At 57.5% G+C, this 26118-nt stretch overlaps 1 protein-coding gene across 6 annotated transcripts in view; it reads left to right on the top strand.

Moving 5' to 3' along the window:
* Nucleotides 1-706: 706 nt before the first annotated feature.
* Nucleotides 707-26118, top strand: part of NCOR2 (nuclear receptor corepressor 2) — a 234396-nt gene continuing 208984 nt past the window's right edge. For 3 of the 6 annotated variants that reach the window (XM_066979209.1, XM_066979208.1, XM_066979204.1), the window contains exon 1: nucleotides 707-992. The gene's annotated coding sequence lies outside the window, so the exon portion shown is untranslated. The remainder of the gene's footprint in view (nucleotides 993-26118) is intronic. The other 3 variants (XM_066979212.1, XM_066979211.1, XM_066979205.1) reach the window with 2 other exon arrangements.

Raw genomic sequence — 26118 nt, 5'->3', positions numbered from 1 at the left:
GGAGAGGAGGCTCAGGGAGACCTTACTGCTCTCTGCAGCTGCCTGAAAGGAAGCTGTGGGGAGCTGGGGGTCGGGCTCTTGCAGATAACTAGTGATAGGACTAGGGGGAACGGCCTCAAGTTGCAACAGAGGAAGTTCAGGTTGGAAGCGAGGAGACATTTCTTCTCAGAAAGAGCAGCCAGGCGTTGGGACGGGTTGCCCAGGGAGGTGGTGGCGTCACCGTCCCTGGGGGTGTTCAAGGAGAGGTTGGACGTGGTGCTTAGGGGGTGACACCGGTGGCTGGGGGGATAGTTGTACCAGACGATCCTGGAGCTCTTCTCCAACCTTAATGATTCCACGATTTTAAACCAAACCGGGCAGGGTTAGATGAGATACCGGGGAGAAATTCTCCACCGTGAGTGCAGCGAGGCCTTGGCGCGGGCTGCCCACAGGCGGCACCCCCGCGGGGGTACCCCCAGGCCGGGCCGGCCGGCGCCGCGAGCAGCCCTGCCGAGGGGACGCGGGGCTGCCCCCACCCGCTCCGTGCCACCCCCCCGAGACCCCCCCAGCGACACGGGGGGTGCCCGGCCCTGCAGGCGGCCTCGGCGCCTTTAAGGCTGGCGGGCGGCGCGGCCCCGCCCGGCGGCCGGAGCAGGGAGCGGAGCCCGCCCGCCTCCCGCCCGCCTCCCTCCCTCCCTCCCGCCCGGGCAGGGCAGGGCACGGCTCGGCTCGGAGCGGCACGGCGCGGAGCTGCGCCCGCCTGCCACGGCCCGGCCCGGCCCGGCCCGGCTCGGCTCCCCGGGGAGAGGCAGCCCCCATGGCTCTGGATTTATAACCACGGCGCAGATGGCGGGGCCGAGCCCCCGCGCCCAGCGCTGCCCCGCCGGCCGCTGAGGCGGCCCCGCAGCGGGAGGAGGAGGAGGAGGAGGAGGAGGAGGAGGAGGAGGAGGAGGAGGAGCGGCGGCGGCACCCGAGGAGCGGCCATGGGGGGCGGCAGCCGGCGGCGGGATTAGGTAAGGCAGGAGCACCGCCGGCCCCGCAGCGCCCCCCCCCCGCTAATTAGCGCCGCCTCCGCTAATTAATTAGCGAGGGGTTATTGGGGGGGGGGTGCAGCCCGGCCACGCAGGACCCGCCGGTAGCCCACGGGGGGGGGGCAATGGGAAATGTTTCTTTTTTTTTTTTTTTTTTGGAGGGGGGGGGGGGGGGGATGGAGCAGTGTTAATTGCTGCTAATTGCGGCGCCCAGGGGCCGAGCGGAGGGGCTGCCAGGCAGGTAGGTCGGCGAGCCAGCCGCGGTTACGTAAAAATGAAAATGTGCACCGAGAGCGGCTGAGCGGGGAAGAAACTTTCTTTTTTTTTTTTCTTTTTCCTTTTTTTTTTTTTTCCCCCTTTTTCCCCCTCTCCTTTCCCTTTCCCCCCACGGAAAGCCCCCCCCCACGCGAGGCAGCCTGGTGGCAACGGGGGGCCGGGGGGCTCTGGGGACAGGCAGCCCCCCCCCCCCCCCCCCCCCCCCCCCCCCCCAGCAGCGTGGCGGTGCTTTTTGGCTGTTTTTTTCTTAAAAAAAAAAAAAAATCCCTTTCAATTCTGCTTTATTTTTTTTCGGGCTCTCGCCTGACACGCGTACTTGAAGCCGGTGGTTTCACGCTCGCCGTGAGAGCCCAGGGAGATGAATCTGCATCGGAGGCGATTCAGTGGGGAATCCAGCGCCGGGCGAGGCTCGCCCCGCTGCCCCCAGAACGGGGCCCTTGGTGCCGAGGGACGGCCCCGAGCCCCCCGGCGTGGGGAGCTGCGAACTCCAGGGCTGACTTATCCGGAGATGCGGCGTTCGGCGGTTCCCGTGTAAATATTTACGGTGGGTAAACAGGGCCGGTCTGCCGGCGTCTGCAGGCAACAAGTGTGCGCTTCTCTCCCAGCTGCAGCCTCCGGAGCGACGCTTTTTTTCCCCCCTGCAGATTCTCATAATTTCCCGGTCCCGCTTCTCCCGCTGCTCCCGTGCCCTGGCGGCGCACAAGGAGCGGGCGGCGGTGGGTGCGGGCAGCTGCCTGCCATGCGGGCTGCTCCCAGAGCCAGCCCAAAGGCTGGGGGATCGGGGCAGTGCTGACCCCTCTGAACCCCCGCCATGGGCAGTGCTGACCCCTCTGAACCCCCGCCCTGCCTCCCGCTGCTTCAAACCCGCTGGATGCCCCGGCCTGCGCCCGCCTGGGTCTGCTCCCTGAACTTTGTGTTTTGGGTCAGCTCAAGAATTTGCCCCGGAGGGCCGTGGCGCTGGAGGTGATCTGTGCGGCGGGTATTTCCTCACGCCGCCCCGTCGGCTCGCAGGCGTTTATGGTTTGAACTCTCCTGCGACCTCTCCCTCGGTATTCTCACAAAGCAAAGGTTGGGGCTTCGAGTGCCTGGAGACGTCGGGGCTTTGCTGAATCCGGTGGTTTTTAATCTGACTTTGGAGGTGATGTTGTTCCAGTGGTGTTCCTCGGCTGCGTGGGGTGAGAGTTTTTTGCGTTGGGCCGAGGTTTTATCAGCAAGGTTAAGGTTTGCTGTGTGATTTTTAAAGAGATGGTTTGATGGTGGTAATTCGTAAAGGGGAGGAAAGTGAGTTGGGACAGCTGGGTTGGTATTTCCAACTCCTGTGAAAGTGGCGACAAAACTTCCGGATGGCTTTCGTGAGGTTGTGCTTGCTTCTCTGAATTTCACCGCTGACACGTTCGGTGACTCTGGGGCTTAGCTCTGCCATCCTGGCTCCACGGTGCTCCAAGGCTGTGCCTCGTGCGGGGAGAGCGGAAAGCAAGGCTTGCGAAGAGCTTGCAGTCCGAGTCCCGAGGTGCCGCGGGAGGGGAAGGGAAGTTCTGCGTGTGACAATATTTTATAACTTCAATTGGGTAAGTTTCGGTATGAGAGATACTCTTGCAAAACGCATTTAGTTTATTGAAAGCAAATGCACTCAAACCCTACTTCGTTGTTGCCAAAAGGGAAAAAGTAGAAGCTATTTTTGGTGCGAGAGAGGAGATGGGGCATGCACATGTCTGGGGCAGGAAAACACTGGTACTTTGTTCTTCTGGCTTTATGTGGGTGGTGGTTTCTGTTATTCAGCTGTGTGTTTCTGCCAAGTTGCAAAACATACCTGGTTCTGAGAGCCCTGCAGAGGTCAGGGCCTGCTGCGGAGCTCCGTGCAGGAACGCCTCCCGCGGCGGGGCTCCCACGCTGGAGAGGAGGGTGGATGCTTCTGGCTTCACAGCTTGGGTGCCAGGGAGGTGACGGGCGTTTCTTCACGACAAGATCTGGACTGAAACCATAAGCTCGCTTCACGCAAGCCACCGAGCAGCTGCTCCTTGGCAATACCTTTCGTTTGCTAACGGCTGTGGCTGGATTTGGACCAAGCCGCCTCGAGTGGAGGTTGTACCCGTCCCCGGAGCCATCCCGCGCCAAATCCAGAGGGGGGTTGGTTCAGCCGTGTTCGTGTCTTGTAATTACAAGGCCCAGTCTGGTGAAGGCAGTTCTGTTATGGTTGGCGATGAAGACGTGCGTGCAGCTGTGCCGATAGCGACACGTGGTAATAACAGAGCTGCCCGTCTCGTCCCCGCAGCAGCTCCGGGCTGCGCTGGCTGGAATTGGTCGGAGCAGACGTCCTCGTGTTTTGTGACGTGCTTGTGCGTTATTTGGCCCTTTGATGCCTTCCAGCGCTTCTCCTGCTGCTGGTTTGGTTGGCAGTGACCCAGGAATGTGCCTCTGCCGAAATACAGTCCTGGGTACAGGTGGGTCGTCGTGGGAGAAGCCCGCTCAAAGCCAGCCGTAACCTGTGCGTGTGAGTGAGCTTCGTCTTCTGGCTCCTTGGAAGGGAGGAAAGTTGTGATCTCCCCGGTTCTATGTGAGCGGGTAGGAAGGGAGGATTAAACGGGTAAATTTTCTGGAGCGGGCTTTGGGCAGGTGATTTGAGCAGTGGCAAAGGCGTTGGGCTTGAGAGGTGCAGGGCTTGGGGTGCAGCGCTACCCGTCCCTGACCTGATGGCTCATTCCAACCAGATCTATGGACAAGTCTGAAAACTGAGGCCGGAGAGGTGGCGTGTGGTTCAACGTTTCGAGCTGTTTTGGTGGTGAAGAGGAGTCCCTGCCCCACGAGTGCTCTGCCCTCACCGCAAGGGTTCCTTCTTGCGGACGGCGAGGGGCTGATTCTCCTGGGTTTTGTGGCTGCCAGCAGCGATCCACCGAGTGCGGGCCGCGGGCTATGTGCAGGGGCGGATGAGGATGGGAATCCAGGGCAACGTGTGCTTGAAAGGACGGTTTTCTTCGTGCGGCGGCACTTTGGTGAGCTGCAGCGCGCTTCGGTCCTCGTGGAGAGGTTTCAGCAGAGAGCAGGGTCGGCTCTAATGGAGCTAGGGATGAGGCGCAGCAGCACCCGGTCGCCGCTGTGATCGCTGGCTGGGGCTTTTGCGGTTGCTTAAGGATTTAGGCATCATGGGGTCATGGATTCTCATCTAGGATGCCTTGATATAGGCTTTGGCGTGGCTTTAATTGGGGTCCTTGCTGCGTGTTGATGTGAGAGCAGTGGAGAATTGCTCCTTGTGGCTGGACTTGTCCTGGCACACAGGTGTCAAGGTCTCGGATTTACCCTGTGGTGCCCGAGGGTCAGATTTTTGGGTCGTGGAAGAAAATGGAAATGGGTCTCATTTAATGAGCGTGGCTAGAGATGCTTCCTGAAAAGACGGCTGAAGAGGGGAGGCAGGCCTCTGGATCAGCGGGCGTCCAAGTGCCCCCGGAGCCTGGTCCAGGCGAGGGAGGGAGCTGCAGGGAAGGGAGGGGAAGGAGGGCAGAACAGCAGAAGGAAATGCGTGAATTGGCAGTTTTGGGAAGTGAGCCCTGACCCTCACACGAGGCAGCAGCGGGACTGTGCTGGGAGTTGAGAAATCTGGGTTGTGCCCCCAGTCCCCTGCCCACCCCTCTTGTCACTTCCCTTCTTCCCAAGGCCACCAGCAAGCCTCGGGGGCACGGGCTGGCTTACTGGAGGCCAGCAGCCTGCCCCAGGAGGGGCTGCAGTCGCCTGGCCAGTGGGCCGAGTTGGGCTTGGAGGTGTCCAAGAGGAGCCTGCAGGGGAGAGGTGACCGGTGCTGGAGGAGACGTGACCAGGATGGACGTGGAGGGGCTGCGGTTACTGCCCTGGTGTGAGGACGGGGCGAGCAAAGCAGGCGGCGCGGCTGTGTGCCCGCGGGTGGCACGGGGAATGCCCCTGACTGCTCTGAAGCCCCGGAGCACCGAGCAAACATTAACACATGTAAAGGATGGCAGCTTCGTCTAGTTACAGGGAAGGGAAGCGAGCTCCAAATTAACTTTATGGTCCGTGAAACTGAAGGTTAGTTTAAAAAAAAATAATAATGCAAATGCTGAAGTTGTGCAGTCGCTGAGTGTGCTGCTCGTTGTTTAATGCCATCCATTTTTTTTTTCCACTCCCGGTCTGTGTTTTTGGCTTGGGAGCAAATTACAAGCAATATCAGCTTACGCTTGGATTTGAACCCGCATTGCTCTTAGTCAGCTGAAATATTTCCCCTTATCGCCGCTCCCATAATGTTTATTTTAGAGCGGATAGCATCACTGCTTTTCTGCTAGCTGTAGGGAAGAAGCCAGCCTTTGAAACAGCCCAACACCTTGGAAAGAAATGATCTCAAAGCTGGTTCCGTTTCTGAATGAGATACAGCTTCATTTTCCATGGAGAGTTTTATGCAAGGCTGTATCCCGGAGCCGCTCGCAGCATTAAAAACCCAGGAGGCAGCAGATGGATGAATTGCTGACAGATTTAAAATTGTATGACAAACATAAAGCATTCAGTCGTGAGGCCAAGGCTGGAGGGAGGTTGCGGGGGGGGAGGAGGCGACAGAAAGGTTGAGTAAGTTATTCTGGGCAGAAGAAATGGTGCTGGCGAGGCAAACTCCAGCAGGTTCAGCCTACGAGGGGAAGGGAAGGGCTGGGCCCGGCTTCACGTGGAGGGACGTGGCGAGGAGCGTGTTCCCGTCAGGGCAGGCAGCCCTCGGTGAGGAGGAGGAGGAGGAAGGGCTCTGAAGGCAGCCCGGGCAGCGGCAGGATTCAGGACGAGCGGGCTGCCCTCGGAGGAGACAATGTGGTGGGGCTGACACGGTTTCCTCCGGTGGGAAGTGCTCCAGGGGAGAGTGCCAGCGCCTGGGGAGGCAGGGGATGTTGCGGGTATTGTCTTGGGGAGCTGCAGGCCCATCTGCAGCCCTCCGGTACATATGTCGAGGGAGGGAGAGCCGGCAGGATTTCCTCTCTGCGGCGCTGGCTCCCGAGTTAATAACTAACCGAGCAGTCTGGGTTTATCCTTTCATTGTGGACGAGAATTATTTACATAATACTGCTCAGCGTAACCTTTATTTAGCATTGTTTCCCCGGTGTAACGCCGGACCTTGTGGCGGTGCCCAGAAGCGCGGTTTCGGCCCCAAATCCCCGGGGCGTTAACCCTTACCGCCTGGCCGCTCTTTTCCCTGCAGGCGACCTGCGGGAGCTCTCCGGTGGCGTGTCCGTCCGCCGTGTGCCTTCGGGGGCTCCTGCCTCTCGTAAGCCCTGCTTTCTGCATGCCGTGGGCTGGCGCTCAGCGCCGCCATCTGAACGCCTTCCACCGGCTCCGTGGGCAAGACGGCTAATGTTTGTTCTGTGCGTGTTTGGGCAGCGGGGTTTGTGTTGTGATCCTTCATTTTTGCCGTGTCTTCATGTTAAAGAAGGTAAAATGAAAGAAATGTGTCAGCCCCGTGGGTGGAGGATGACAGGATTTGGGAAGGTTCCTGATGGAGATCATCCCGTCGTCTCTGCTCGGTCCCCGGGGCCTTGCATTCCCCCGGGCAGCCTTCATCCTCCTCGGGGCGCGTCGCCGTGGATTTTGGTAGGGGAGAGCGAAGGGGTGTCTGGGATGGCACGTGAAGCCAGGCGTCCTGAGAATCCCCACGGCCCTGGCTCGGAGGACGGAGGATGTCTTCCTCTCCGCCGCAGGATGCGTGGCCACTTTGCAGCCCTGGGCAAGTGTTTACCAGCGAGCTCCTGTCGTCTCTTTGGCCTGATGCTGCAAGGAGCTGGTTTTAAGGCTGCGAGCCCCCGGCGATTTACCCCGGGCCACCCAGCGGTATAACAACATCCAGCCCGGGCCACGAGCAAGCGGCGGCCTCCCCTGCCAGACCTGCCGGGGGCGATGCACAGCCTGCGTCGGTTCCGCGCCAGCGCTGCGGACGCTACCTGACGGAGCCTGAAACTTGCTGGAACAGAGGTGCCTCGTTCACGCCCTCCTCGAACCAATTATAACTGGCGGGGTGAGTTTGTACTGGATCCGTGCTGCGAGACGTGTGACTGCAGCGTTCCTCAGCCGCTGCTCGAAGCCCTACAGCCTCGGCTACGGACTCGCCAAGCCCTTGCCATTACAGTCATGCGTTTCGTGATCTCATGTGGTATGTAAAGCCTGGGCGTGGAGCAGCCGTGGTGTTTGCTATCAGAGCTGTGCACTTGGGAAGTCTCTCTAGTCGTTTGCTCGCGGGGGGGTTCCTGCATCGAGGCTTTAAATAACTGCATCCCTTCTGCCTTGGAACAAGGCTCCCTTCTCTTTGAAGGGGGTGACTCCTACCTGTTGGAAAGACCTCCTCGATCAAGCGCTGCCCTCGTTGTTCTGCAGGTACCGTGTCCTGTAATTCCACTTGGTAGCTGCTTTCAAAATGGAGCCTGGAAAGCTCTGCCTCTCTTTGCCTCCGCTGCAGTTTCGAGCTCATGCCAAAGACTCAGCTTCATTTCTAGGTCACCCGTCTGCCCTTTCATTTCCCCCCTCGTGCTGAAGTTGGCCGCCTTGTTTTGATTTGGTAATATGTGAGGTGGTGTCCACAGACAAAAACAGGCAGCCCAGTGAAATCTGTGTTTCCCTGCAGCCTTGTTCCTGTTGCCTGTGTGTGTGTGTGAATAATAATTTCCAAATGCCAGACCAGAAGTGATTAAAAACCGTCGAAGAAAGAAAACGCAGCAAAGTCTGCACGTTATGGGAATCTGTGTATCCAGTGTTTTGGGGAAAAAAACTCTCTGAACTGGCAGTGGAAAAAGCCATCAGTGTTATTCCTTGAGGCTTTCTAGTCTTTAACTAACTCGTTTAGTCTTAACTAACTCGCTTGGAGGGTGCCGAGGAGGTGGCCCCGTGTGCCCATGCTGGAGGCTGGCTGCGTGCAGGGGCTGGGGCTGGTGGTGGTGCCACTGCGTGCGCTCTGCGGACCTGGTGGCCACCGTGGGCTGCCGGTGAGATGTTTCTGCACGGCCCCTGTGCTGCCGGCTCGGCTGCACGCTTGTGGCTGGAGCTGCTGAGCGTGGCTGGCGGCGGGGTGGAAGGCTTCTCCGCGCCCCGGGTGGATGCTTGAGAGGAGGTCAAGAGCCAAAGATCTGACTGGGGGGCAGCGTGTGGAGTTGGAGTGCTCTGAGCGAGTGTAAGTGGCTGTTTGTTCCTGAGCTGCGAGGCAATGGGCGCTCAGAGGGTTTCGTGCAACTCCAGCGTTGGGGCCGTGGAGCAGTTGTCATGTGTCAGATGCGCCGAGCATCGCGCTGCGTCCTTGTTCTCGGAGTAGGTGATCCTGCTGACAGCACGTACAGGAGGTGTCAGCCAGCCCTTGTTTCTGCTTTCTCTGTTTTTTTTTTTCCTTCATTTGTAGGTTTTAGTCTTGGCTTTGTTTTGCTGTCTTGACGGGTAGCTGCTAAAAATTTTTGCGTCTTTAGATTTCTGGTGTTTTTGGGGCTCAAGGTGCAGTGATTAGAGAGGCACGTAAAGAGCTGCTGTGGTTTTGGTCCAGCACCCAGCCAGCTGCCTGCAGCGTTCCTGAGGGCTGCGTGGTGACGGGCTGAAGTGCTGCAGGATTTGGGGTTTTCTCCAGCATTATGAAACAGAAGTAGAGAGACGTAAGTGCATACCTTAAGGCTTGTGTTCTTGTTGTCTCTCTCGCTGCGGGAAGCTAAGGCTTGCATCTCCATCGAGACTGGTGTTCCTGCACTCCAGAACGCTTTGTGGATGCCCTGAAAGCTGGGAAACGAGTTTGCTTTGCCCAGAGTCGTGCTGCGGAGCCAGACACAGGTGTGCAAGCCCTCTGGTTGCTCCTGCTTCCCCACCACGTGAGTTTTGCTATCAGCTTCCCCAGGACAAGAACTTTAAGTTCTGTCTGTGGCATTCCCCCCGCCCCGTTTTGTCCAGTCGTGCTTGCTAAAAGCCTGCGGATTTCTCTGCAGGAGGTTTTGCTCCCCGCACAATGCGCCCTTGTGCTCGCCTCGCTCTAGTTCCTTGTTTCGTGCGGAAACACCTTGAACCTTTGGCGGAGTTGGAAGGCGGGTGCGGAGGCAGACCCCTGGCCGCAGGCACGGGGCTGTTCCGGGAAGAACGTGCCCGTGCACGACGGCGGCCCCGCGTTACCCGGGGTCGGACGTGCCTGGCTAACGCAGGCGCTCCCCGCGCTGGGATCGGCGAGGCTGCACGCCCCGGATATCGTGCGGAGGCTGGTCCCTGGCGTGGGGAGGCTGCAGCCAGGAGTAAGAGTGTTGGCGCTCGCCCTCGTGAACTTGGAGCGCTTCGCCAGCTAATTCTTAGCCAGGTAACCGGGGCTAAAATACCTGGCGTAAAGGACGTGCCCAGGAATGTTGCTAACCTGGGGCCTGATCCTTCCTTCAGTCGATCCGGTTTTGCATAAATGTGATAAAGACGCCCGTGGTGTCTTGGCCTGGGAGCCCAGGTTGGAGCCTTGTTGTACGAAGCAGAAGAAATGCCTAAATAAATACAGCAGCTTTGCCTTGCAGTCTTGCCAAGTCAATTTGGTGTGTACGTTGAGAAGTCAGAACAATTAGTTACGGAGACAAATGGGTCTGCCCTGCGCTCTGCGCCCTCGTCACACGGCCGGCTCGGAGCCTTGCGATAAGCGTAGCGGCGAAATCCTTATTAAGCAAGCAATTAAGGCATCTGCAAGAGGGAAAAAAAAAGCAGCAGCTTAACATTAACCTGCTGAGAAAGGTGGCGCTGAGCTGCATTCCTTAATGGGTTTGGGGCTATCTGTCAAGCAAGGCTGAGCTTTTTGACTTTTTCCGCTGCCTCTTGCTGATTTTAGGATAAATTTCGGGGCTTCCCACTTTTGGAGGAGCTCGGTCGAACTGCAAATTGCCTTTTCTCTCCCACTTTCCTAAATCAGCCGTTCTTCTCCTCTATGAGCAGTGGAGTTTTGCTGGCGTGCCTCGAGTACAGGGATAAATGTGTGTTGCATGGCAGATTTGTGAGCAACTGAGATGATGTTGATCATAAAAGGGCAGAGTGTAGCTAATGACACTTAAAATATGTGCTTGTTTGGGGAAATGCTCTAACTCTGGACTTTTTCCAGGCACCGGAGCAGATGAAAGAGATTTGGCTGTGTGTGCAGGGAGCGTGGGGAGACGGGCAGCTCTCGGTCACTTCTTTGACGGCAGGGCTTGGGTTTTTAAGAGCACCCAGCATCATCTTGGTTGTTAACGCGCACAGGGCAGGCTGGGGGGCAGGTCTCGCATGGGTTCTGTTTATTTCCGTGTGTGAATGCGTTTTCTCGCCGTGCCGTTAACCTGTTTGCTCTCCAGCACTATTTTTAGCAGCCGTGTGATCTGTGGCCAGGAGCCTTCCCGCGAGCGGTGTTTGTGCAGTGGCAGCAAGGGCCAGCAGCCCCCGGCCCCGGTCCCAGGCAGGGACACCCGTGTGAAGCGTTCCTCTCCGGGCACTGTGGCTATGGTAACCGAGTTGCTTACAGCAAACTCGACTAATTAACCTAACGAAGAGCAGTTTCCAGGCTGAGTCTCTCCCCTTTGGATTTCAGGGCAGCGCTGCCTGATGCACCACCGGCCTTCGCAGCCAGCGCTGTCTGCAGCGGGTTTCCTTCCTAGGACCCTGTGAGCTGGGGCGAGTGCCCGAGCCGCACTGACGCGGGGCCACGTGCCCTGCTCTGAACGCCCACCTCAGGTCGTCATCAGCTGCGGCGTTCCCAGGAATTAGAGGAGGAAGGTCCCGAAGCGGGTGAAACTCGCCGTGATTTCCTCCTCGGTCTTGGCGAGGTGAAAGCAAGTTTTAAGGACGCTTTTCTGCCTCTCCTCTGTCTCTGTGCTGCACTGCGAGATCCCTGCCGCGCCGACGTCGCCGTTAAAACCCAGGCAGATCCGAAACCCAGGCAGGTCTGCAGGCTGGAAACAAAACAGCACGTCCTGGAGGTGTCTGCGCACGTCTTCAGGTCTCCCCGTCTTAACGCGCTAGTTAAGGGCACCGCTGCTTTGGACCGTTTCTCCTGGGTTTAATTATTATTTCAGTGATTGGAGCTGCAGGCTGCAGCAGGGGCTAAAGGAGTTCAGCCTCAATTAAAAGCGGCGCTGTGGCAGGCGGGGAGCGGCAGGCAGCGCTGCTATTCTCAAGTGTCTTCGGCAGGCCGTCGGAGCGCCATGTGATCGGTTCGGCTGAGAAATCCGAGTAGGCAGAGAGCAGTTTCTGGGATAAACCTTGTGAGTGCTTCTCAAAATAGCCTGAAAGCAGGGTTTTGCTTTCCACAGCCCACTGCGAGCAAGTCAGAATGTGAGGCGGATCACTAAATATTGTTAACCTCTGATCTCCAGCAGTCACGTGTGGTTTTTTAGTTTTGATGCTGTCTCTGGCATGTTTGAGCTTAGAGGATTTGCATATCCACGTCTTTTTAGCTTTAATTGTGAAGGCTGGGAACTTTTCACTGGCAGTTTCGGGATTTTGTGTTCGTTTCGGCGGAGCTGCCATCGCGGCGCAGTCGCTGACCCCGCGGCTCCTTGGGTTTGACCCTTGGGAGCCTCTCGGGCAGCCTGGCAAACAAATGTGCTGAGAGAGGAGCAAATGAGAGCAGCCTGAGCCGTTCCTCTGGTCAGTCATTGACTAGGACTCTTGTTTCCCTTCCTTTGAAGCTCTGCCTAATCGCTGGCATCGCGGCCCCCGTGCTCTGGGCACCTGCAGGGGATGGCGGCTGCTCCCTGCGTGGCCGCGCATGATGTCCTGGGCGGCGTGCGAGGTAGCAGGGGGGTTTGAGAGAGCCCAGGGCTGGAGTCGGGCCTTACTGGGGAAGAGATTGTCGTCGATACCCCTGGGATCTGGCATCTTTATAAATACCCTCGCCAAGCTCGATTAGAGCGTGCGGGCTCATGTTGGTTCATTTGTTTCGGAGGAGGGGAGGGAGCGTCCCGGGGCTGTGGGCCCTGCGTGCAGTTCCTGTTAGCAGCGTGAGATACCGGTGCTGCTGAGGGCAGATCTCGAAGTGTAGCAGCAGCTGGGTGGAAGCGACTGCTTCAGACGCGGCTGATTTCAGGCCTGAGAGATGGGGATGAAGTTTGCACACCTGCAGCTGGTACTATTGCCTGGATGCAGACCCATGGGCCTGGTGCTGTTTGGGTGACCGAAAGCTTGTAAAGCAGCTTGGAGGTTTGTGTTCTGCCGCTGCTTTCCATCCTTATTTCCCTTAAAACCTCTGGGTGACACTCAGGAGATGCTGCAGGACTTGATTCTGCCGCTGAGTTCACGCAGGAGAAGGGAGAATTGCTGCTTTTTGTTGGGGGTAATAATTTGCTCATCTCACACGCTCGCTGTCTTTCCAGCTCGTGGGTTTGTAACCGGGAGAGAGCTGCTGGTGAGGGCTGACAGGCACGCGGGGAGAGGTGAGGTCCCCGGGTCCACGGCTTTCTGTGGGCGTTACTTAAGGAACTTTCTTCTTCTTCACGTATTTACTGTTGTGCTGCTGGAACCGAGTTTTATTGGCGAAAACACGGTTTCAGCGGATATTTGAATTCACTCTACTGCTTGCCATGGGGCTCGTAGGCTGGGATTCCGGCGGCATCCCTGCTCTTGCTGCGGGCCGGGCTGTGCTGCTCTGCTCTCCCCCTCTGGACCCGGCCGCCCGCAGGGAGCAGCTCGCCCGCCGCGTCCCGAGCCGAGCCCGTGAAAAATGTGCTGCGGCTGACAGTGATTTGGAGTAGCCCTAGAAAATCATTTTCTGCTGGTGGATAGCGCCAAACCATTTCCCTCCGCTTCCCTCCGTTCCCCCCGCCCCAAAACAAAAGGGGAGATGAAAGGATTCATTAGGAATTATTCACTCAGCTCTGCCGCCTGTCTGAGATCTGGCTGTCTACTTTCATCCCCGAGCTCGGGAGAGGTCAGAGGGCATCTCCCCGGGGAGGATTTGCTGTTGACTGAATTGCACTCTGTCATTATCCTCCCGGATAACGAATGCAGCGGCCTCATTGGCACCGGCTTCAGAAAAAGCACGGTCATCTGCATGCGGCCTTGAGGCAAGGGGCGAAAACCCAAGGAGGGCGGCGTGGAGAACCTCACCGTGTGGGAACGGCGCGGGACGGGGCGGCGAGCGTGATGCCGAGAGGTCTGTAGCAGCTGGGGACCCTGCCGTGTCCCGCTCCTCTGCTGAAACGGGGGGCACGCAGCGAGGGTTTAAAGGACAAAACCTCTTCGGCTGGGGTGGAGATAGTTGGATTTGTTCCTGCTTGCCTTGGTGGAAAATGTGGCGTGCTTGCGACACACTTTGAAATCTTTTAATGAGATTTAAAGCAGTTTTTTTTTCTTTTGTTTTGTTTTCAGATAGGTTTCTTGAAAGAAAAACCTAGAAATCCCCCTGAGCTATAATTGCTATGTGATTTGAATTCAGCTGCTATCTTGGAAGAGCTTTTCCGGCAGCTGATTTGAAAACAACCTTTGCCACGGTTTTGTGGATTGTCAGTCAGCGCTGAAGGATCCTGAAGTTGCTGGTGGGGAGGGGAGAGATGTTTGGATCGATGTGCTGCATCTTTAGTTCGTGTTATAAAATTCCCAGGCATGTTCGAGAAAAACGTGGTGGGGAGAGGCAGTTTTTCTTTTTTTTGGGGTTGGAGGGATGAAAGTTTCGCTCTCTGGAAGTGCGTAAGAAGCAGTTGTGGGTGCCTGAGCCCGTTGGGCTGCCTGAGGGAAGTAGATAGGCCTGAACAAAGCTTTCGTTTTAAGTCCTGATCCCAGATACCACTGCCTTGCGCCTTGCTCTTGTGCCTGCCACGGTCGTGCAAGGCTGTGCCCTCCTGGTCTGTGGCTGCACATCACTGAAGTGCCTGGGGGTGGCCAAGGGTGGCCCCGTGAAGTCGAGCTATCCCCGTAAAGTGAAGCTGTAGGCTTCGAAAGTTGGCCTTCGCTGCCTGTAGGCTCAGGCAGTCGCCTGGAAGATGCTGTGATAAAATTGCTGGCCCAGGTAATTTGCATCCTGATGGTGTGCAGCAGCAGAGGACAAGAGTTTGTTTATTTCTGTCATCTATCTTGCAATCAGCAGTTTATGAAGTGGCCTTTTGTGTTACGAGGCAGTGCGTGCAAGTGCATATTTAAGTGGTTAGTAAGAATATCCAGTTGCTAGATTGGGTCAGATTACAGGCTAACAAATACAGACGATGGCTCACATCTGGATGTCCTGACGGTACGATGAAGGGGTACAACAGGAGGGGGTGGTCTTGGCGAGTTCCAGTCTTACACCTGAAGCAGGGGGGTAATTGCTGGAAATCACTGTAATTCTGCCACCGGCTTCAGATGAGGTAAAATTATCCTCTGTTGTAATAAGAAATAAAAAAATACAGCAGCCTGGAAAACTCTTGTTGGCGTAATCCAGCACAAAGTGCGTGGGGCTGGCCGTGAATCACTTTAATTGCTTCTCGGGATCCGCTCCTCCAGGTCCTCGTTGTTGCAAGGAATCCTTCTCGGAAGGGCGATTTTCTTTGTGGCTGACTGCGCGGTGCGTGACGGAGCGGTGGCTCGTAGCCTTGATGAACTAGGGCAGAAGTAGGTCCCTTTATTCAGGCAGCCCCGTATAAGCCTTTCCTATTCTATACCGGGCCCCAGTTTGCCTACGTTATAAATAAGTATGTGGCTGCATGCTTGTGTGTGTTTCTTTTTTAAGCCGAAGGCAACCCCTTAAGCTCTTTTCTGCAGGTCTGTTCAGGCTGGGGCATGGGGAATTCCTAAGAGGATTATCATGGTTTACTTGATACAGAACTTGAACTTGAGCAATGGCTTATCTTATCAGTGATAAAAGACATGGAAATGAAGTTTACGTAACCGAGGAGGCCTTGAACATGGCTTTTTTTCCTCCCGCCCGGAATGACAGATCTCTCGAGTTCCTTCCCTCTAGCAGTTGCCGTGTTTTCTGCTTTCTGGCACGTACTGCCCAGGTACTGCTGGCCTTCGGTTATACTCAGTCACGCGTTTTGCAGCAGGTCCCAGCACCTGAGGAAGCGGTGGGAAGAGGAGGGCTGCCGAGGCTTGGCGAGAGAGCTTGGGGACTTGCTGCTTTTGCTGGAAAGCGTCGTGTCCAGGCTGGAGACTGGGGCAGGTCGCAAGCTTCTGCGTTGTTCTGAGCTTGACAGGGCACTTGACAAGGCACGTCGGGGTGGGACAAGGTGCTGGTGCTTGGGGACGGAGAGGTGAGGCAGCCGCCCATGTGCCGTGGGAGCTCTGCGCTGCTCCCGGGCAGTTTCTCCCCTTCAGCTCTACCAGATCTGGGTGGATTTGCTTGCCTGGATGTCCTACCCCTGCCTCTGCGCTGCGTGGGAGGAATTTCATTTCTGCAGCTCCCGCTGTCACAGACTGTGACGGTGCCACCGAGGGCCCGGCAGCGCCGTGCTTCCCACGGAAGGGCTCCGCGGGGCTGGCGGGCTGACAGCGCTCGTTAGAGGGAACCTTCAGGAAATGCCGCGCAGCCCTCGCCCAGCTTTCTGGCTCCGGGCACATCCAGCGTTTACACCGCGCTTCTCCAGTTCCCCTCGAGGCCTGCAGCTGCCTCGGCCTGGGCTCGGGCCTGGCTGCGGGGCTGCGGGCACTGGCTCTGCCCCTGCGTGCGGCACCGAATTCCTCTCCTGTGGTCTCCTCAGAGAGGCCCCTGTGGGGCCGTGGGGGAAGCCAGCACCGCGTTTTCACGCTTTTGTGCGGAGTGTGAAGGGCTGAGGAGCGCGGTGCCTGCAGAGCAGCTCCTCGGACGTGTGAGGGAATCACCTGGCAGCAGCTCTTCTGCCTGCGGGGCGACCTGCTCGCGTGGCAGCGCGTGGAGCTGAAGGCCAAACCCCCGGCCTTGGGATTTGAAGATTTTTCTCCGTCTGTCTTGATTATGCTTCTCTACCCCAAGCGGGGTGGGAGAAAGGAAATAGCGCGGTGCCTTGTGCTGGTAAGCGGTGCTGCTAGGCTGGTTAAGCACCTGCAGTGCTTTGTGGTGCCGGGGCCTTGGGCTGCTTTGGTGTGGGAGGTGCTGCTGTGCACCGCTCTGGGACACGGTCCAGGCCATGAGGAGTTTGCCTCAGAGCTAGGTGAGGTATTTTCCTTCCTTGCTGGGAGCGGGACGGGAGAAATCGTGTCTGAAGGGTGGGATTAGGGGATGTGCTTGGGGTTGGCCTCTCTGCCCCCAAAAGTTTGTGGCTTGCGTGTCTTCCGCAGGCCAAGGGGTGGCTTTTCCTGCAGCAGCCAGGAAGAAGTCTGGCGGCTGAAGCTGACCCACCGGCTCGTGTGAAACCCCACTTTAATACCATTTGCTCCCAGCAATACTTATTTCAGGAGAGGCTCGTTGCTCGGACTTGCCTGGTGGGGAGGGGTGGGCACACTGCCTCGAGCTGCGGACTCGTGGCCGCGATGGCTGTGACTGCCAGCGGGGATTTAATTTCCATGGTGCTGCAAAAGCTTCCCCAGCGCCCGGCTATCAATTGGAAAGCGGTGAGGGGGGGGTCCGGGGGGTGGTGGGGGAGGACTCGTGGTCTCTATGGCAACCCGCAGACGATAAATGGATCGATGTGCTGCTCTGCACCGCCTGAAACTCCAGCGGGGCTGCCTTTGCCTGCCAGAGCCCTCTGTGGGGCCGTCAGCCTGCCTGCTGGGCTGGAGGGCGCTGGGTGTCGGTGCTGCGGCTCCCGTTGGGGTTAGGGGCAGTTAGGGGCAGACATCGAGTCCCTGGAGTTCGGGGAGGGTGAATAGCACCGGTTTGTTTCCCCTTCTGTCACTTCTCGAAGCCCCCAGCTCTTGCTGCACCAGCGCGGGGAGCTTTGCGCTTCCCTTCCGTGCATGGAGCTTGCAGGGGCCCCGTCGGGGCGGCGGGTGAGGACGGTGGGTGAGGACGGCCGCCTTTGTTCCCACTTCTGCTTCTGGTGGTGCGGGTAAACAGAAAACCTGCCTTCTGGGCTGCTGCCCCGGTGTTTCCACAGCGGCCAGATTTACTTAACAAAAGAAAATATTGATCTTCCCTCACTGCATTTCATACAGACATACCCGTGTCCGAAGTTTCCGAGCCGCTGCTTTCACACCAGTCTCCCCAGTACTGAGGGCTCTGGCGCGTTGCCTGGCTCGGGGGGCAGCCCCCCAGGACCGGGTCCCTGGGGTTGTGGTGCCGCAGGCAGTGGCAGCCTGGCAGGGTGTGCGCCTGCTCCACTGGCAGCACCGGGGGATGATCCCGGCTTTCCTCAGGACCTCTGAGCACCTAAGGGGCCGCTTGCTTTCGGCACTGGAGGTTGGTTGTGGCACTGGAGGTCTGTGCAGGTAGCTGGGATCTGAGGCGCTGCCTGGCCTCTGCTGCGCTCGCATCTGGCCGTGTCAACGTGTTTCGCTTGAAGGGAAGGGAAACTGTTGCTTTTCCTTCTGTGAAGGGGCCTGGAGAGCTGAGTTGCCAGAGGCAGCACCTGAGGCTTGTGGTGAAGCGGGGGATGCGTTGCAGGGCTCCCAAGTCCCGGTTTTCTGCCCGGACTGTGATATCTGGGATGAGGGCTGGTATCTGTAGGGCTCTTCTCACCTTGATTTCCAAATGCCTTTCAGGATGATTGGAGGGATTTGGATTCCCCAGCCTAGTCTGTTTGGGCAGGGGCGCGGGGGCATTTTGCTTCTAATTCGTTGTGTTATGTTTGTAATTTTGGTCACGCAGACGGAGCGACCCGCTGTCTGCAGCGGGGTGGAAAATCCCCCAAGTATGCTATGAAATCATGTGTCTGTCATGGCTCTGTCTGTCCGGCTCCGCCTGTAACCCCTGGCGTGCCCTGCAATGCTGTTAATGGGGCGCTGGCCCGTAACTCATCCGGCGCCCGTTTCAGGGATCGCTGCTGCTTGCTCGTAGGACAGTCTGGCCAAATGAGCCGAGCCCGTAATTCTGCGTGGCGCGCCACTGAAGTGCCCAAGAAATCTGCCATCTCTGTTGCCTTGCAGAATAATTTATGGCTCTCTTGACTCCGAGCTCGTACGAATCGATAACTTTTCCTGTTTTTCTTTTTTTTCAGTAGCAGCTTGGTTAAACTCTCCGATTCCTTTGAGCTGCTGCTGTTGAAGGGCCCTGACTCGCTTGCTTCCCGCAGCCGTGCGTTCCTCTCCCAGCAGAACCGAGGCAGGCTTTGCGTGGAGCTGGCTGTCCTCGCCGGGACGCCTGGCTCGGGTTCCTGCGGGCAGATCTGGCTTCCCGAGTGCCTTCTCCGAGGTCTGTTGTGTCTGCCCTGTGTTTTCCAGCCTCTGGGCTGGGGCTGTTAAACCTCCTGCTCCGAGGCAAAGCTGCAGAGGTAGGAAAGGTCGAAGTGTTTTGCTTTTCCATCCGAGCACCGCGGTGCCAGCTAGCAAGAGGGAAAGGCGGCTGCGGGGAGTGACTGGTGGTAGCAGGAGGCCGGTCCCTGCCAGCAGCTCGGCAACCCCTGCAGCCCAGTAATTTGGATATGGATATGTTAATTTATTCCTGCAATTTCTAGGCCTGTCTCCGAACGGTGAAGTGCTCTGCTGATCTTTGCTCCCTGTCAGACTCGGAAACGAAGCCTGAAGTGTACCAGTAACAGCTGTGCCCTTCGTGTTGGGTTATTATCCTTTCAGAATTTAATAACGTGACACCCCTTTTTACTGGATAGCTTGTCCTTCCCTCTAGGAACAGATCGATAGCAGACCTTGTATCTGCTATTTGGATGTAATTGCCGGTGTCAGCTGATGTCTGGTGCTGCTCCTCCGACCAGCCCTGGAAGCACGGCGGGCTGCGGGGAGCGAGGATTTCATTTCCAGGCTCGTGCTGCACCGCATCCTCAAGCCTGGGAGGTGGAGGTCGTTTCAGAGAAGTTTCCCTGCTCCCCTCTCTTCCTGCTCGCATTTCGTGATGCATGGGAGAGGGGGAGAGGAGAAACGAACCCTCCGAAGGCCGTGGCGGATAGCTGCGTGAGCCACACTGCTGCATATCGATGACTGCGAGGAAATTAAAGCTGACTGCCTGGCGCTGGTCGCGCCCTGCGGAGCATACAGATTTCTGGAGGCTGGCTGTCGGTGGAGGAAGGGTTAGGCTTTGTGTGGGGAGCAGGCGAGAGGGCTCTCCATTGCAAACAATTATTCTTCCCGAGTCTTTAGGGTAATTGAAGAGGGTAATTGCTGTACTTCCATGCGTGTAATCCACAGGTTGCCTGGGGAGGAAGGAGGAAATGATTTGAGCGTGTGCAGGTAGTGACAAGGGGAGGCTTACTCCAGGGCTGCTTGCACCCTGCCTGGTCCTCTGCTTCCTCGCTCAGGTTTCCATCTCCCTCGTTACAGGGAGCATCTGCAGGGTAATTAGCGGGATGCAGAGCTGTGGGGATGGAGGCAGGGCGGTGTGCTGCAGCTAATTTGAGGACTGTTTCTCAAGGGAGCAGCGCTTTTTTTAGTAACCGGGTTTGAGGTGAGGATTTTGTGCACAACAATACAGGAATATAGTAACTATAAAAAGTCTGCGGCGTCCAGAACTGAAAAACTACTTTATAAATATTTCCTAGCGGTAGGATTCGCCTGCGTAATCCCCCCAAGGAAAGAGAACCGGTGATTAATGCCTGGCTCCATCCTGCTTGATCCCTAGGCGCGGCGTGCCGTATTAAATATGGCTGGCTGCTGGTATCTCACCCTTAAAGGGAGGTGCAATATTAGGTTATACGAGGTCTGTGCAGCTGGTGGTGGAAGCCCACGCGCTGAGATTCCTGCCTCGCTTCAGCCCGTGGCAAAACTCCCTTAGATGGAGCCGAGGCCGGGCTCTCGCTCTGTGTATTTGTTTAATCGCCCTGTCTCCAGAGAACGCAGAACTGCCGGGAAACGCAAACCCATTTCATTAAGAATACTCGATGCCCATTTTCGTAGCGGAGGGCTGTGTGCCATCGTGGGCACGGCGTTGTTTTTTTATAACACCTGCGCGTGCGGCGCTGCGCAAATCATCGGGAGAACGGGATGAGTTCCTAAAGCCTGGGGCAGGGGGGGCGTTGGGAAGCACAAACCCTGCCCCGTGCAGCTGTGTGCTGCCACCGAGCAGAGCTGTGACCCGCCGTTGGCCTGTGCTGTGCTTCCCCTCCACCCCCCCCTTTTTTTTTTTTGCTATATTTTCATTATTATCTCTATTTTCGTACCCAATTAAACTGGGAGGTGGAGGGGAGGGAGAGCGGAACAAGACAGACGGATATAATGGGGCTAAATCCTGCCCAGCTGTTTTCTCAGCAGCCATCTCCCTTGCAATCCCAAGGAAATAAATGCTCCTCTGGAGGGTCCTGGTGGTTAATGATGATTTGAGGAGCGCGCACAAACAGCTCTGCAGATGCAGCCCGCCTGCGCGATTCCGGTCGTGCAGAGAGCCCTGGGACCCCGCTCCTCTTGCAGTCAGTGCGGTGATAAATCATTCATAGCCTCAGCAAATGCAATTCTCCTCCTCGCTCTGCACATCAGCAGCCCAGGACCCTGAAGAAAGCCTGCGTTTGTGGTCCTCTGAGGCTGAGGCAGGCGCTGCGACAGCTGGGAGCATCTTAAATTAAAGTAATGGGAAGGGCTCCGAGTGCGTCGCCGTAAGAGCAATTCTGTGTGGGATTTTTGTTTGGTTTGTAGCAGTCCTGGGGTAATGAAGGGAGAGCAGGGATGCGTTCCTCTCACGTCCTGACGAATCAAAATTGCTGCTTGTTTTGTAGGGATCCGTCCTGCTCCGAGTGACGGGAGGCGAAGAAGGGCAGGGGCCCCGCGGTCCTGATTTCAGCGGAGAGCGTGGGTTTGTCAAAGCCTCCTGGTTTTTGGTTTTTACAGCTTGAAACGTGCAGCAGACTGGCTGGGTGAGCCTGGAACTGGTGACAGCTTTGAGGAGTAGCTTTGTCCAGTGGTGTCCCCAGAGCCGGGGAGAGCAGCAGCTGGGTCCAGGGCCACAGAGGAGGCGAGGGAGGACTGGGACCTCGCGTGGGGCCCGGCAGGCCTGCTTCCAGTGCTCCTGCTCTCCTTCCCGGCTGGGCTGGCCCTGGGCACGTCAGCACTTTCCTCCTCTCCGTGTGCACGGCTTCAGCTGGTTGGCAGTGGGCTTTACCCCTCTGGAAGGCCCGGGTAGGAAGGATGCCCTCTCAGATGAACAACTGCCACCAGCACGTGCGACAGAGGAGGGTCTGTGGACTAGAGAAGTTCAGTCTGTCTGTTTCAGACAGAAATCTAGCCCTCAGACTTGGCTCCCTTCTGTGGCTGAGCTAATTTGGGTTTCTGGTTATGAGCCTCACGCGGAGAGGTACTACAGGGAGAGGGAAAAACACACATGCACCTACACATGCTCTAGAAATATGTCAGAGTCGGGCTTGCTGAGAAATTCAGGCCCAAGCATGACCTACTTTAAGGCTGTTAAAATCTGCAGGGGAATGCCCTCTGGATTAGATCAGCGTGATCCTATCAGTTTGTGCTCTGGGCTGGAGGAAGCAGCGACTGAGTTGCTTATTTCCCCCTTTTGCACATGTAGCGAGGGAAGGCTGTGTGTTTTTTTTCCCCCGAGCACTCAGACTCGAGAGCAGAGGAGGTAGGTTTGGCAAGCACAGCACCGTGGGCTCCGCCGCTCCAGCAGAGCGCGGTGCGGGGAGGCAGCCGTGCTGGGAACAGCCCAGCCCCTCCGTCTGCCCCTCTTGGTCCGGGGGCCAGCAGAGGCTTGGGCTGTGTGGGACTTGGTCCTGGGTGCTGGAAGAAGGTGCTGATCTCCCCAGCACCCTTCTGAGATCTGGCTGTTTGGGTCTGTTGGTCGGGTTTGTTCTTTTTGTCTGCTCTGCTACACCCTGAGAGACACCTCAATAAAACGCGAGAAATGTTCCAGCCCGGTCCCTTTCCCCTCTTGTCACCAGCCGTGGTTTATGCAGGAGCAAGAAATCTTTATTTTTCCCAGCTAACAAATTACTTCCAGAGCTCAGCAAGGACGTGCATGTCCGCAGCGAGAAGGAAATAAACAGGGAGGCTGTATTTAATTTCAGCGTCTGCCAGAAAGGGGGAACCAAGCACTTGCCAAGGAAAGATTTTTTTGGAATGGAGGTGTACCACGCTTCATTTTCCAGGAGGCTTTCTGAAAATAAAGACGCTGTGATGGAAATAAAGCTTGCTGTGATGAAGAGAAATCAGTACCTGTTGGCCGGGCGTCCAGGCTTTGATTACAGAGGTAGCTTTGCCTCGGGTGGCTCTGGGGGGCTTTCAAAGAGACTTTTCTCCGATCTGCAGTACCTGGCACGGCGCGAGGAGAGAGGAGCAAGGGCTGTTCGGTCCACCGGTGTGAATTGTTCTGCCAGACTTCAAAGAGACGTGGAAATACCCAATCTGTCGCTTTCAAAGGGAGGAATAAAATATTCTGATACATTCTAAATGGAATTGCAGCAGCGGTGCCTCTTCCACCGATGCCTTTGAGCTGTTCACTGATCTTTCTGATTGGGGTAATGCAGTGAGGAAGATACAGTATTCCCTGGAGGGGAGCAGCTTGTGAACATTACTGCTCAGTCAGCCTGAAAAGCTCCATTACAGGCAGATTTAGACCCGTCTTTGTACACCGAGAGGCACAGCCTGACGTCCAGCAGCGGGCTTTGTCTGGAGGACAGGTGCATGTTGAGCCGAATTATATTTAGCCTTTATGTGTCTCGGGCGTACCGATTTCACCTGCCGCCTCGGGGGGGCTGGTGGAAGGCTCGGGGCAGGCCGCGGTTACCCGCGTGTGTCCCAGCCGTGAGGCATCCCCAGCAGGACTGCGGCCTCGCCTGCGTGCTCCCATCTGTTCCTGGTGGCTGCCAGGCACCGAGCGAGACATCCTCGGTGACACCGGGAAGGTGAGGGGGGAGCTGAGCTGCCAAAAACCCGGCTGGTATTGATCTTCTTCAGCTCTTGCACGTCCCTGCCAGGCTTCTGTGTGATGACCCAGTGGCTGTGGGTTGCGCTCGCTGCTAGTGGGGCATCAGGCGCGGAAATGCGGCTGATGGTGACCACTTGTCTTTCTCTCGCGTGTGTTTCCGTGCTCTGACCCTTGAGTTTCAGTCCCGAGAGCGCGATCCCAGGGAAAGGCAGTGGAGACTGTGCTCGGGAAGAAGTCCCAGGAGGTCTTTATTCGTCCTCGGGAGCTGCTGAAGACAAGTGGCGGAGATCAGTCGGGGGATAAACCATCGGCCTCGTCGAATGTGCTGCGAGAGCGTCTTCAGGGTTTTGTCTGCGTTTCCCGAGTTCTGTAATAGCTTGTGCTGCTCTAGAGGGGACGTCATGTAGGAGTTTTTTGGAACAGCATGAATATGGAAAAGAGAGAGAGGATTTCCTGAAAACACAGTACAGATTGTTCTTGATGTCTCACAGCTACAGTGGCGCATTTGAGAAATAGAGCTTTTATCTCTTCCACTGCGCTCCTCACGTCAGTCCCCGGAGGAGTTGCAGCGGGGAGGCTGGGACCGCGCAGCCCCCGGGTGGCTCAGCCCCTCTGCGCCTCCCTGCAGGGACGGACGCGTCTCTGGCGCGCCCCGAGCCTCCCTGGCAGCCTCGAAGGACCGCGGCAGGGCTGGAAGCAGCGCTGCAAACCATGGAGCAAGGACCAGCTGCTCACTGACACGCTGCTGGATTGGGCTGCCTTGGCCGAGACGTTCCCTGGGGATAACCGCGGAGCCGTGCCGTGGGCGCGCTCGGTGCCCGGGATGCTGTGCAGGACGCAGGATGGATCCCTCTGTGCCTTCGAGCTGGGCGTCTCCGTGCGACCCTCAGAAGTGAGCCCACGTGGCGGTGTTCCTGGGGCCTGCCCCGCTGCGTACAGCAGGCAGCATTTCGCGCTTGGGCTTCTGCGTCGCATCCGCTGGGGTTAGGGTGGGAGAGCGGCGCGGAGAGGGGGGGCAGCGGCGCAGCTGCAGCGGAAAGCCCTGCTCGCACGCAGCAGCGAGAGGAGCCCGTGGAGATGTCCTGGCTCTGGCGAGTCATTGTCCCCAGGCACGGCTCGGCCGAGCAGCCTGCCAGATCCGGCTTAGCGTGGTCGCAGCTGTCGGCTTGGCTGCCAAAAGGAGACGGCGCGGGGCTGGGGGGGGGGGAGGAAGGAAAAGTTCCCTTTGAGAAATGGCAGCGGGAGAGCAGCGAGGGTGAGGCCTATTGATTACACGCTCATCTCGCGTCCTTTTGTGCCCGCGCTCGAAGGCACGCTGCGTGGACAAAGCGGCCCCGCGCAGCGCTCTGAGGAAGGCAGTGGTGGAACAGGGTCCGGGAGCTGAAGCAGCAAAGTTTGCTTGGGCTTGAAACTTCCCAAGCGAGGATGCCTTGTGGGCAGCGGGACAGCCCGAGTGCGACAGGCTTCCTGGGAGAAAGCTTTGCTCTTGCTGTGGTCTCTGAACTGTCCAACTCAGGCCACTGGCACGTGCACTCGCTGAGTAGCTCTGAAATTTCGAGGATATTTGTGCGTCATCCATAAAAGTCCTGTTCGTGCAGCTGGCGTTAGGGAGCTGAGAGGACCTCTCATGCCGGGAAGTAGTCTTGCCCCTGGAATGAGAGAGCTGGCTCGGCAGCTGCACGGCCCGGGCTCTATCCTGCATTTAGAGGACCTCTCCGGCCCTGAAACACTTCCCCCCAAGCCACTCGTGCCATGTTTTTGTTTGAGCACGTTCCCTTGCGTTTCGGCTGTCTGCTTTCCAAGTACAATGCAGAGAAGCCGGGGAGGGCTTGCGGCCCTTTGGGGGTGGGCAGGGGAGGACCGCGAGGCACCTTGTGCATCGGAAGGCTGAGAAGCAGCAGCGGGGCTGCTTACCTGCGGGGGCGCCGGGGGACATCTTATCCTCCTGCCTCCCATCCCTTTGCGTGGAAGGGGGCAGCCTGCTCCTGGAAAGTGCCCCCCTTTTGGGTACGAGGGAGGCGTGGAGAAACCGGCTGGTGCCCCGGCCATAAAACTGCGGTGTCGGTGGCTGCAGGAGGGCAGTTCTGGGGGGATGTCGTCGGTGGGACCGGTCGATGGAAGCAGATTGCTTTACGCTGTGCCCCTTGTGCTAAAAATACCAGGGTGGCTCGGGGAGGGTCGGACGTGTGCTGGAGAGCCCTTGTGGGCGCAGGGGCATGGCAGCAGCCTGGTCCTTGGGGGAAACCCAGCGAGGACCCAGCGGGTGGCGGGACGGTTGTTGCAGGCCCCCGCGAAGTGCGTGTCCTCCTCCTGCGGGTGGCCAGCTCCTCGTGGAGCTTGGGAGCACGAAGCGCAGCGGGTGGTGCAGCTCCTCTCCCAGGTTCCCAGCGCGCTTTCTTTCACGCCGGCTGCGTCCTCTGCGTGTCACTGACCGAGTAACACACTTGTTTTGTTGATTTGGAGTGGGAAAACATAGCTGGAGTGGGAGTGCACATGGCAGATGCCTGTTTTCTTTCAGAAAGCCTGAGGATAGTAAAGACCTAATTAGCATTCTTGTGAAGGCAAGTCAGAGGGAGACTCCGGGATTTAGTTTTGCGCGGAGGGAGTGAGTCTGCATCGGTGAAAACAACAGATTGCTGGAAATGTGCGAGCGAAGTACTCGGTGCTCTGGTGGAGGAGAGGAGACGGCACGGGAGGGTGGTGGGAACAGCCAGGTAGGTGCTGCGAGGGCGCGGGTTTCCTTCAATGCCGGCTGCACGGTGGCTGCAGCCCGTGTCCTGGTAGTGCCCTGTCCTATCGTCATCCCTGCTGCGGTGCGGCGCTGGGAAGAGCTGCCCCGTGATTTCGGCCACGTGGGGAAAGTGAGCTCTCAAACGTCACCAGCCTGCGAAAGTGCCGGGCTCCTGATCGTCAGCAGAGGGGCTGAGGGGCCGCTTACTTCATCTCTGCGGTGCCATTTCGTTTGCTGCTCTGGAAGGCTTTGTTTGGAGGTGATCCAGGGATAAATTCCTTGTGCGAGGCAAGTGTTTTCCAAAACCTTGT

The sequence above is a fragment of the Anser cygnoides genome, chromosome 17, assembly GCF_040182565.1.
Source record: "Anser cygnoides isolate HZ-2024a breed goose chromosome 17, Taihu_goose_T2T_genome, whole genome shotgun sequence".
NCBI classification, from domain to species: domain Eukaryota; kingdom Metazoa; phylum Chordata; class Aves; order Anseriformes; family Anatidae; genus Anser; species Anser cygnoides.
Note: the sequence above shows the minus strand (reverse complement) of the source record. Positions and strands in the feature narration are given on the sequence as shown.